Below are 9,882 nucleotides of genomic sequence, written 5' to 3'. Positions count from 1 at the left end.
TCCCTGTGTCTCTGTGTCTTTCATGAATAAAGAAAATCTTTTTTTAAAAAATGTACAAAACACCACTTCTGACTTTATTTTTTTTAAATCTGATTGTTCCTAATTCCAATACTCTGACCACTATTTCCACCCCTGTGAAGAGAAACCCCTGCCTATAACTTGGCAGAGCATCCAGGCTTCTCCAACATACATCACTTGACATCATCGTCTGCTCCATCCTTCCGGGCTCCAGCATGCTGCCTTCTATATCACCCTGGCTCTTCACCCTCCCTGGCTACCATAGGTTTAATCCTCAAGTCATCAATAGTTCAGTCAAGAAGGACTTAAAAAAATAACAGTAAGGAGAAATGGCTTCCTCCCTTCATGGTACATTCCACAGGAGCTCCTCAGCAGAGCTGCTTGTGTCCAGACATGTTACACTGCTTAATAATATAATCACTTGAGTTTATACACAAAGACCTCTTCATCCCCAGGGTGGACAAACCCACAGAAGGGCCAGTCAGAGAGGATCAGCTGCCAAACTTCACTCAGGAATGCTCCCCTCATACTGGGACTGGAAGCTTCCAGAATTCCTAATGAATTCTCACAGGAGGCTAAGTATTTTCTAAGAGGCTTCTGAAGCCCTCTACACCTAACCATCCCCAGGCCATTGGGCATGCCAGTTCAGTTTTAGACATGGTACGAAGGGGTCCCAGGAGGCTCCATGGTGCCTATGATAATCCAAGAAGCAAATAGACAAGTGGGCAGTAGGGATGAAGGCACATCTTCATAGTTGTATCTAAATCTCTAGTTAGACTAACTGGGACCTCTGGCATACCCTGCTGATTACATATCAGGAGTCACTCTTCCCTTCTTTGAGGATGAAATGTAATTTTTTTCAAGGTGACTATATACTCTGCTTAAAAGTTGTATATCCCCACTCTCATACCTAAGTGTACACCTATGACCCAGTTCCAGCCAATGAGATGTTTGCTTCCTGGAACTGGATATGATGGCAGGGGCTCTAAAAACATTTTGTACCATGAAGTGAACTTCAAGATAGGCACAAAGTAAGGATGGTGGCCCAAAAGTTAGGAAGGAACACTATATCCAGGGAGGGGGAATTGTTAATTGTTAAAGTAATTGTTAATTGTTAAAATTGTTAAAGTAACCCTTGATTAGCTACATCCAGACTTATCACTAGAGAGAGAAAAGAAGAAAGGAAGAAACCTTGATGTACTAGCTCTTATTTTCCATTTTCTATTAATATATTACTGTTTCTAGTTCTAGCTGACGAAGCCCTCTGGTTGTTAGGTTTGTAGCAACTTTTCCTGGGGTCCCAAACCTGACTGTCGCCCCCCCCCGCCCCTTGCTTATCTGTGTCCTTGAACAATTCTTCCAAGCTCTTTGTGCTTGTTTCATTTCAAATAAGAAATAGAGAATTCGAATACTTATCTCACAGTAGTTAAGAGGATCAAGCAAGATGATAGCATGAAGCTCTCAGAAGAGCCCTTGGAACACAGTCTTCATTAAATATTACATAGCCTGTGAAAGAATCAGCTGTCCCCTGTCCCCATGTTGACTAGGTTTGAGGTTATTCTATGTGCAGGTTATTCTATTCTAAATGTTCGTTTCACTCCTCTTGTTCCAGACAAGACAGGACCTCCCAGCTGGTAGCTTTACTTCCCCCTCACATGTAGAGAGGTGAGAGGTGTGTATTTGTATACACATTTTCTCCTTGATTGCTGACACAGAGAAGGGTCTCATTTTAATAACAATTGCACACCAAGTACCTGGTGTTCAAGCTCAAGGTCAACAACAACTCCGACAAGCCCACGTTTTCTTCGTGCAGGATTTTAAATTGTCCTGTAAACTTCCTATCAGTCACTTGCACTCAGCATGAAAATATAGCCATCTCTGCAACACGGGGCAGGAGGGGGCGGCTATTACAGAGCGTTGCAGACATATGTCGCCATCCGGCAGAGAAACAGAAGAGGCCCACTTCAATCTTAGGGCAGAAAACATCAAGCGGAAACCAGTCCAGATGCCCCTCTCACGCTTCCCTTGGACATAAAAATAGGAATGGTTGAAATTGAAAATGACGTGGGAAGAATGAGGCACCATTTGTGGGAGACACAAAAAAACACGAAGCTCATGAATGCTATTTGTTTCCAATCCATTATTCAGCATCTGCTGTTGACCCTTTGTCATTAGCATCCTTTTGTGTGGGGCCACCTCAGAGATTTTCCCCTTTTCGGACACAGATGATGAGTTCCAAACCCACTCTGAATAGGCCATTTGCTGACCATTTGTTTCTGCAGCAAGGGTGAATGCGTGGGGCTTGTTTGCAGCAGGATGACTGCACACGGCCTTACTTCTGCCTCTGTGATGAGGAGGCTTCAAGATAATGGCCAGCCCTTGGGGGTAGCCCCTTCAAGCCCCCCAGCCAGGTGCATGGTAAAGAATAGGCTGGTTCCCTTTCATTTGCAGAAGGTGCTTGTTCTGATTTTTCCTGAGCTTGCTTCTTTTGAGCAAGGCAGGAACAGAATGAAAAGGAACGAAGGAGAAGAAACCCATCAGTGGAAATCAAGGACCACATTTACTGACTCACCTGAGTGTCCTGGAGATTATGGCCATAGCAGCCTGGCTAAGTGGGTATGTGGGGCAGAGTTCAAAGGAGCAAACTCCTTCCTGCACAGGCAGCCAGGATGCAATCTTCACCCAGTCCTGAACCAAGGATTCATATTTGCAGTTTGAATGGCCGGCAGCTTAAGCCAGAGGGAGAAAAAAAAAAATCCAATCCATCAATCTATTTCCTAAGCCTGCAAAACCCCAGGAAACTACTTTGTGCTCAGAGAGGTTGGTGCCTTAAAAAATGAGCTGCCCAAGTCCGTTTGATATGCAGAGGTCAATGGAAGCCATGACTTAATAGATGGCAAGTGAGGGAAAAATTCAAAACGGCAATTATGTTTTCCTGCCAGATTCCATGTGTTCTTCTGAGTCTCACCCTTGCTGTCTTTCTGATGCTTTTGATAATTATTTAATTGGTCTCTAATCTAAGTAGATGCTGTTTGAACTGCCTTTCGGGGTTACAGCAAGTTACTGATTATACAGCTCTCAGATGAATAAATACACGTCACTTTTTTTTCCTTTTTTTGGATCATGGAAAAGCAGTACTTTGGATTTATTGATGGACACAAAGTAGAGAAATCAGGCAATTCCCTGTGTAATTTTCATTATGCAAATGTTTTGTAGAAATAGGCATCTAATGACAAAAGAGCTTTGTAAATAATACCTGTGTTAGGAACAGTTTAGGGTAGGAGAAAAGGGGGAAAACACTGCTTTTCCACATGTTTCAAGTATTCTATAAGAAAAATAACATGTCTCTTGGATCTAAAATTAATTATACATTCCATATAAGCACTCTTTATCTTGGATGTGGTGCTTCAGTAATACTTAGGTAATTCCTAGAAGCTTGGACCTGGACCCTTTAAGCCTTGATGAAAGTATAGAACACATTCGCTTTCTAAAACCAGAGCTCAGGCATCTGGGTGGCTCAGTGGTTGAGTGTCTGCCTTTGGCTCAGGGCCTGATCCCAGGGTCCTAGGATCAAGTCCCACAGCAGGCTCCCCACAGGGAGCCTGCTTCTCCCTCTGCCTCTGTCTCTGCCTCTCCCTCTGTGTCTCTCATGAATAAATAAATAAATCTTAAAAAAATAAAACCAGATCTCTATGTTGCTATCAAACTGAGAACTTCTGAAAATACTATATAAAAGCAAAGTACAATGCTGTTTTAGTTTTGTATTACCAGCCAATTCAGTAATGGTCACATAGATAGTTATGTATAATCCCAAAGCAGCAATATATAAATGCCTTGAAAAACAGAACTTCAAATCAGCTCCTCCAGAGCCCAGCAGAGCTTGGCAAACCATCCACCTCCAAAGACTGGATCACATCCTTTGTTGGATGCTTGAGTAGTCTTTAGGGAGACTCCTATTTTATATTGCAGGGTCCTCACTCAGCTGTCTTTTTTTTTTTTAATTTTTATTTATTTATGATAGTCACACAGAGAGAGAAGAGAGAGGCAGAGACGCAGGCAGAAGGAGAAGCAGGCTCCATGCACCGGGAGCCCGACGTGGGATTTGATTCCCGGTCTCCAGGATCGGGCCCTGGGCCAAAGGCAGGCGCTAAACCGCTGCGCCACCCAGGGATCCCTCAGCTGTCTTTCTATCAGAGTAATAACCTAAGTCCTTCTGGCAATCCCACCATTTCAGCATGATAAAGGAAATAATCTCAGTTTCAAACATTTTGAAACAAAAGCACAAGTTGTGGGAGTTGTGGGTTTTGCCCCTGAAGAGAGAAAGGCCCTCTAGTATCCCCCTCTGAGGCCTCCACTAGCTACACCCCGTGTAGACATAGTTTTCCCTCCCCTGTTGTCTTGGTACCCTGTATACCCTTCTTAATGGCCCAAGTCACATTGTTTTGTCAGTGGGTTCTCCAAAGACTGGAAGAACTTAAGGAGCCAGGTCATGTCTCAGTGTCCCCCCAGTATTACAACTCCAGGCACAGCAGCTACTTAATTAACATTTGTTGAGGAAGTGCCCATATGCCAAACATTTCCAGCATCCAAAAGTATTGCCCCTCTTCAACATAACCTTCTTTTACACAATGCCCCTGCAGGCTAGTTTGATGGAATGAGTACATGTAGGGCCAGAGGTGGACCTGGCGAGCTGGGTAGCCAACTTCCTTCCCCTATGGTAACCAATGTTCACTTGTTTTAACAAGACCCACTCTGTTTTGACCAAACTTTCTCCTTTGGGATCATTTTTGTGGTTTTATTTCCTCACAAGTGCCAAGACCAAGAGCCTATGCCATTTACTTTGGTCAGTTGGAAGATAATCCAACTGACAGGAGTATGGAAAAAGAGAAAGTAGCATCTCTAGGATTTTCCATCCATTGACAACATGCTGCTTGGGATTCGTGTCAGACTGGTGACCTGCCAATACAACCTGGACTAAGAAATCTTTTCTAATCAGCATATATCTTTTTAGCAGATTTAATTTGAATTGAACACTATAGGCCCTGGCAGAGCAAGTATAGCTTGATTAGGAGTCCTCTCTTACCAGTGTCCATCACCTCACATGTGAACCGTTTCAGGGATTATTGTAACCCAGGCTCTGGGAGGTGGTTAAATTTGCCACCCTGATCTGGTTCATCCTTCTTTAAGGCTTTGTTTTTATTAGGATATTAAACAAAGGAAGGCACTTAAGCCCAAGGTCACTTATTTGGTTAATACTGCTGTAGAAAGCCTTCTAAAATGGCTCCCAATGGTTCCTTCCTCTTGCTGTCCACTCCTTGTATAATCTATACCTTTGTGTGGCAGCTCAATCTAGGGACTTCTTCTAAGAAACAGAAAACAGGAACATAATAGGCTCTCACTCCCCAGAATAGGTTATACAAGACTGACTTCTGTTTTCCTTGCACTCTCCCTTGCTGGCCTTCTCTCATCGTATTGCCTTCTTAGCTTATTCACTTTGATAAACCAAGTTGCCATATTAAAGAGTTAAATATAGCAAGCAGCCGAGGATGGCATCTGACCAACAACAAGCAAGAAACTAAGGTCCTCAGCCCAACTGCTTCTGAGAAACTGAATCCTGCTAATAGCCACTGAATGAGCTTGGACATAGGTCCTGCTGCCCTCAATCAAGCCTTGATGTGGCCCAACCCAAACCTTGATTATAACCTCCCAAAAGTTCCTGGGCCAACCGTTTGATTGCAACTATGGAGAAACTCAGGAGCAGAAGACCCAGCTAAGCCACACTCAGATTCCTGACCCATAGAAACTAGAAGATAATAGAAGTTATTGTTTTAAGTCACTAAATTTGTAGTAATTGCTTATGCCATTAAAAATGTCCAGGCACCAAATCTAAGGAGTATTTTCCATATCAACAAGCAATTCTCAGGCCTCCCCACACAGCACCAAGCAATTATCCACAACTCAATTCTGACACTATCTTCCCAGAGACAGCATCAGATTCTACAGGTAAGGGCTCAGTCCTGCAACAATGCCCCCTCTGTACTCATTTCCATGCTGGTCACAAGCCAAGGTTGTTATCTGTGCTCCTAAGCAACCTACTTTCAGTTGGAAGTTCCAAAGATCTCCCTCCAACCAATCCCAAGTCCAGGACATTATTGTATTCCCAACCAGACTGGCTAATCAGACTGCCCATGATCCCCTTGCTCAGATTTAAGTAGTTTGCTACAATGGCTCACTGAACTCAGAAATGGTTTTAGTTAATCATAAGTTTACTAGAAAAAGATATAACTCAGAACTGCCAGATGGAAGAGATGCATAAAGCAAGGTATATGGGGAAGAGTTCAGAGCTTCCCTGCCCTCTGTTTACTACCCTTCCGGCACCTCCACTCGATCACCAACCTAGAAGATACCTAAAACTCTGTTCTTTGGACTTTTAATAGATGCCTGATTACACAGGCATGACTGGTTAACTCATTGGCTATTGGCAGTTGATTCAACCTCTAGCCCCGCACCCCTCCCCGGGTTGGAGGTAGGACTACAAGTTCCAATCCTCTTATCATGTGGTTGGGACTCCCAGAAACCAATCTAATCTCCATCCTCAGGTGGGCTCCCAAAGTCAACCCCTTTAACCTAACAGAAACACATTTTTCTTATTACTCAGGAAATTCCAAGGGACTTTAGAGCTGTATGCCAGAAACAGGAAGACCAAATATTTATTTCTTAGTGTAAATCATAGTATCAGAGCAGCTATAGATCACTAATAAAATGGCAAAGTGAGAAGCAGAACCTCAACCTCCTGCGTTCCATTTACCATTCCACGCAGTTAAGGCACTGGCAGCCTTGAACCCCTTTGATCAGCCAGCAGACATCCATGCTATCAAGCTCAGAGTAAAAAGAGTTGTCCTCCTTTTTTTTTTTTTTTTTTTTTTTTTTTTTTTTGGCTAGACGAGAAACTTCACAAGCATTAAAATAGCTGCAATTGATCAAAAATTAAACAGAGCAAGATAGAATATAAAAAGGAACACAAGTCACTAGAGTGTTATGCTTGCAATTATCTCTGTATTTAGGGAGGGAAGTTTGGTTCTTTAAAGTTACTTTCAGGGGAAGTTTGTCCACATTGGAGAAAAAAAAAAATCCTGTCTTCCTGACCCCTGTCCCTAGCAGAGCAGGAGCCTTCCCCTGCCCAGGAGGGGAAGGTCCATGTGGAGCCACCCAGCTAATCATCTAACATTGCCAGATCCCATTGGACACAAACTGGAAGGGTGGTGCCCTGGTCCCCGCATGTCAGGAGCGCCCTCTGGTCTCCAGCCTCAATCATCCACTACGAGTCCCTTTCATGGCCTTGGCTTGGGTCCAGCCCTTCTGTCCCGTCATCTTCTGAGACTGTGAACAATTCCCTCCCTTCATTTATATTGCTTCTGTGAAGTATAACTTCATCATGTTTCTCCAGAGTCTTCTTTTTCTAGGTTATATAAATTTAGCTCTTCACCCTCCTTCACAGCTTGCCCTCCAATCCTCTTGCTAGTTGATTAATTTTTCTTCATTTCTTACACATATGCACAGGTATACACCCTACCGCAGGGTAAAGGGCTATAAGAAACAAGACCAAAGACACTGGGAAAAAGCTGAAATTCACCATGAGAAAGGGGGAATTAGGAAGCTTCTTCGATCTGAGAGTAAATGCATGGCAACTTGTTTGAAGAAAACCCATGAAAAGAAGGTCATTCGGAAAAGGTTATGGTTTTAGAAATCGTATTCAGGTTCTTCCTTAAGATAGAGAGTTCTAATTAAGATCAGCCTATAAGATGTTTTCAACATGTGCCAGAGGGCTAGGGCTAAGAGTTATCTTCCCCCTGCACTCCTTACCCGCCATGCTTTGATCTCTCCCTGAGTCTTTCTCCCTGCCCAATGTGGATCTCTACCTACTCAAACAAGCTCCAAGGCAGGGAAAAAACAGAAGAGCCACCTTCCCTATGGGTACAGGCAAGTATAAGGGTGCTAACTCTAACACCTGCCCCTGGGTAACTCTGTTTATTTGCAATGTTGTTCAGGAGATTACAATATTGCCCTCTTTATTCCAGCTATGAGCTTTCTAGCCCCCAGTTACCTACATTTGGGTGGCACATCTCAGTATTTTTTTTTTTTTTTTTTAAGATTGAGAGAGAGAAAATACCTGCACTGGGGTGGGAGAAGTGGGGGGGAAGAGAGAGAGACAAGCAGATTCCACACTGAGCACAGAGCCTGATGCAGGGCTCAGTCTCACGACCCCAAGATCTTGACCTGAGCTGAAACCAAAACTCGGAAGCTTAACTGACTGAGCCACCCAGGCACTCCATACTTTGGTTGTTTTATTGCACCATGAAAAATACCTGAGACACAATCCGTCTCTACCTTGGTTTTGTTTTTCTTTCTTTCTTTTATTTAAAAATTTATTTATTTGTGAGAGAGAGAGAGAGAGGCAGAGACACAGGCAGAAGGAGAAGCAGGCTCCCTGTGGGGAGCCCAATGTGGGACTCAATCCCAGGACCCCAGGATCATGACCTGAGCCGAAGGCAGATGCTCAACCACCAGGCCACCCAGGTGCCCTGGTTTTGTTTTTCTAGAAACCCCCTTGGGACCCAAGTTCTTTTCCTGTTACGATTTAAAAAGCTTTGTTTCGTTTCTCTCCCTTTCTCCTTAATCAATTTTAGGGAGTTGGAAATGAAAATACTTCTGTCATCCAGGACTTAAGTGTGGTCACTTCTGGCATCAGAGGCTGAGGAGAATTACCATCTTCTTTCTAGACTTTACCTCTTCTGGTAACAAGGCAATCAGTGCTTCATTCTCCCAAGATGTGATTTGACACAGGATAAAATCTAGGGCACAGTACTGTGTTTTTAAACAAAGTTTCATGGTTGCACATTTACTTCAGAATCCAACAACTTCCAGAATTTTACTTTGTGTTGTTCAAGTGTGGTTACTCCAAGACAATCACCTGATGAATTTACCCTATGGGAGGTAGAATAATGGTTACTTCCACCACTATTTTATTTTATTTTTTTATATTTTATTTATTTATTCATGAGAGACAGAGAGAGACAGAGAGGCAGAGACACAGGCAGAGGGAGAAGCAGGCTCCATGCAGGAAGCCTGATGCGGGACTCGATCCCAGGACTCCAAGATCACACCCTGGGCCGAAGGCAGGCACTCAACCACTGAGCCACCCAGGGATCCAGCCCCCCCACCATTATTTTATTATGCATCTTTTAGCTCTTATACTATTACTTGTGTTTTGTGGTTTTTCTACTTAAACAAGGTGGTGTTTATCTTTGCAGGAACCAAAATGTATTCTAAGAAATGCTCAACTGCATTATTCTACACACATAATGGCTTGGCCTGATGAATAGGTTCTCTGGGTTTACCCAATTGGATTTTGAGCGGGTCATAGTGTTTTGTAGCTGGTCTCAGCTAGGCTGTCTATCAGGTAAACAGGAGGGATGGAGGCAGGTGGTGTTTAAAGAGATCAGGGTTGGCATACATTATGCAGGGGGGAACGAGGGGTACAGCAAGGTTGGTATGTACTGAACTGTGTCCCCCTAAAATTCAGATGTTGAATTTGTAACCCCCAATAGTTTTATGTCACTGTATTTAGAGATAATTACCTCTTTAAAAAGGCCTTAAGTTAAAATGAGGTCTTTCAGTTGGAACCTAATCCAATATGGACTAGCATCCTTCCAAGAGGAGATTAGCACATACAAAGAGAAACACCAGGGATGTACAAACACAAAGCAAAGTGCTCATGTCTCACTCTGTGAGGACACATTGAGAAAGTAGGCATCTGTAATGCCAAGAAGAAAGATCTCCAGAGAAACCAAACCCGTCAACATC

Source organism: Canis lupus, chromosome 1, assembly GCF_003254725.2.
Source record: "Canis lupus dingo isolate Sandy chromosome 1, ASM325472v2, whole genome shotgun sequence".
Lineage (NCBI taxonomy): Eukaryota > Metazoa > Chordata > Mammalia > Carnivora > Canidae > Canis > Canis lupus.
This window is presented reverse-complemented; position numbering follows the sequence as displayed.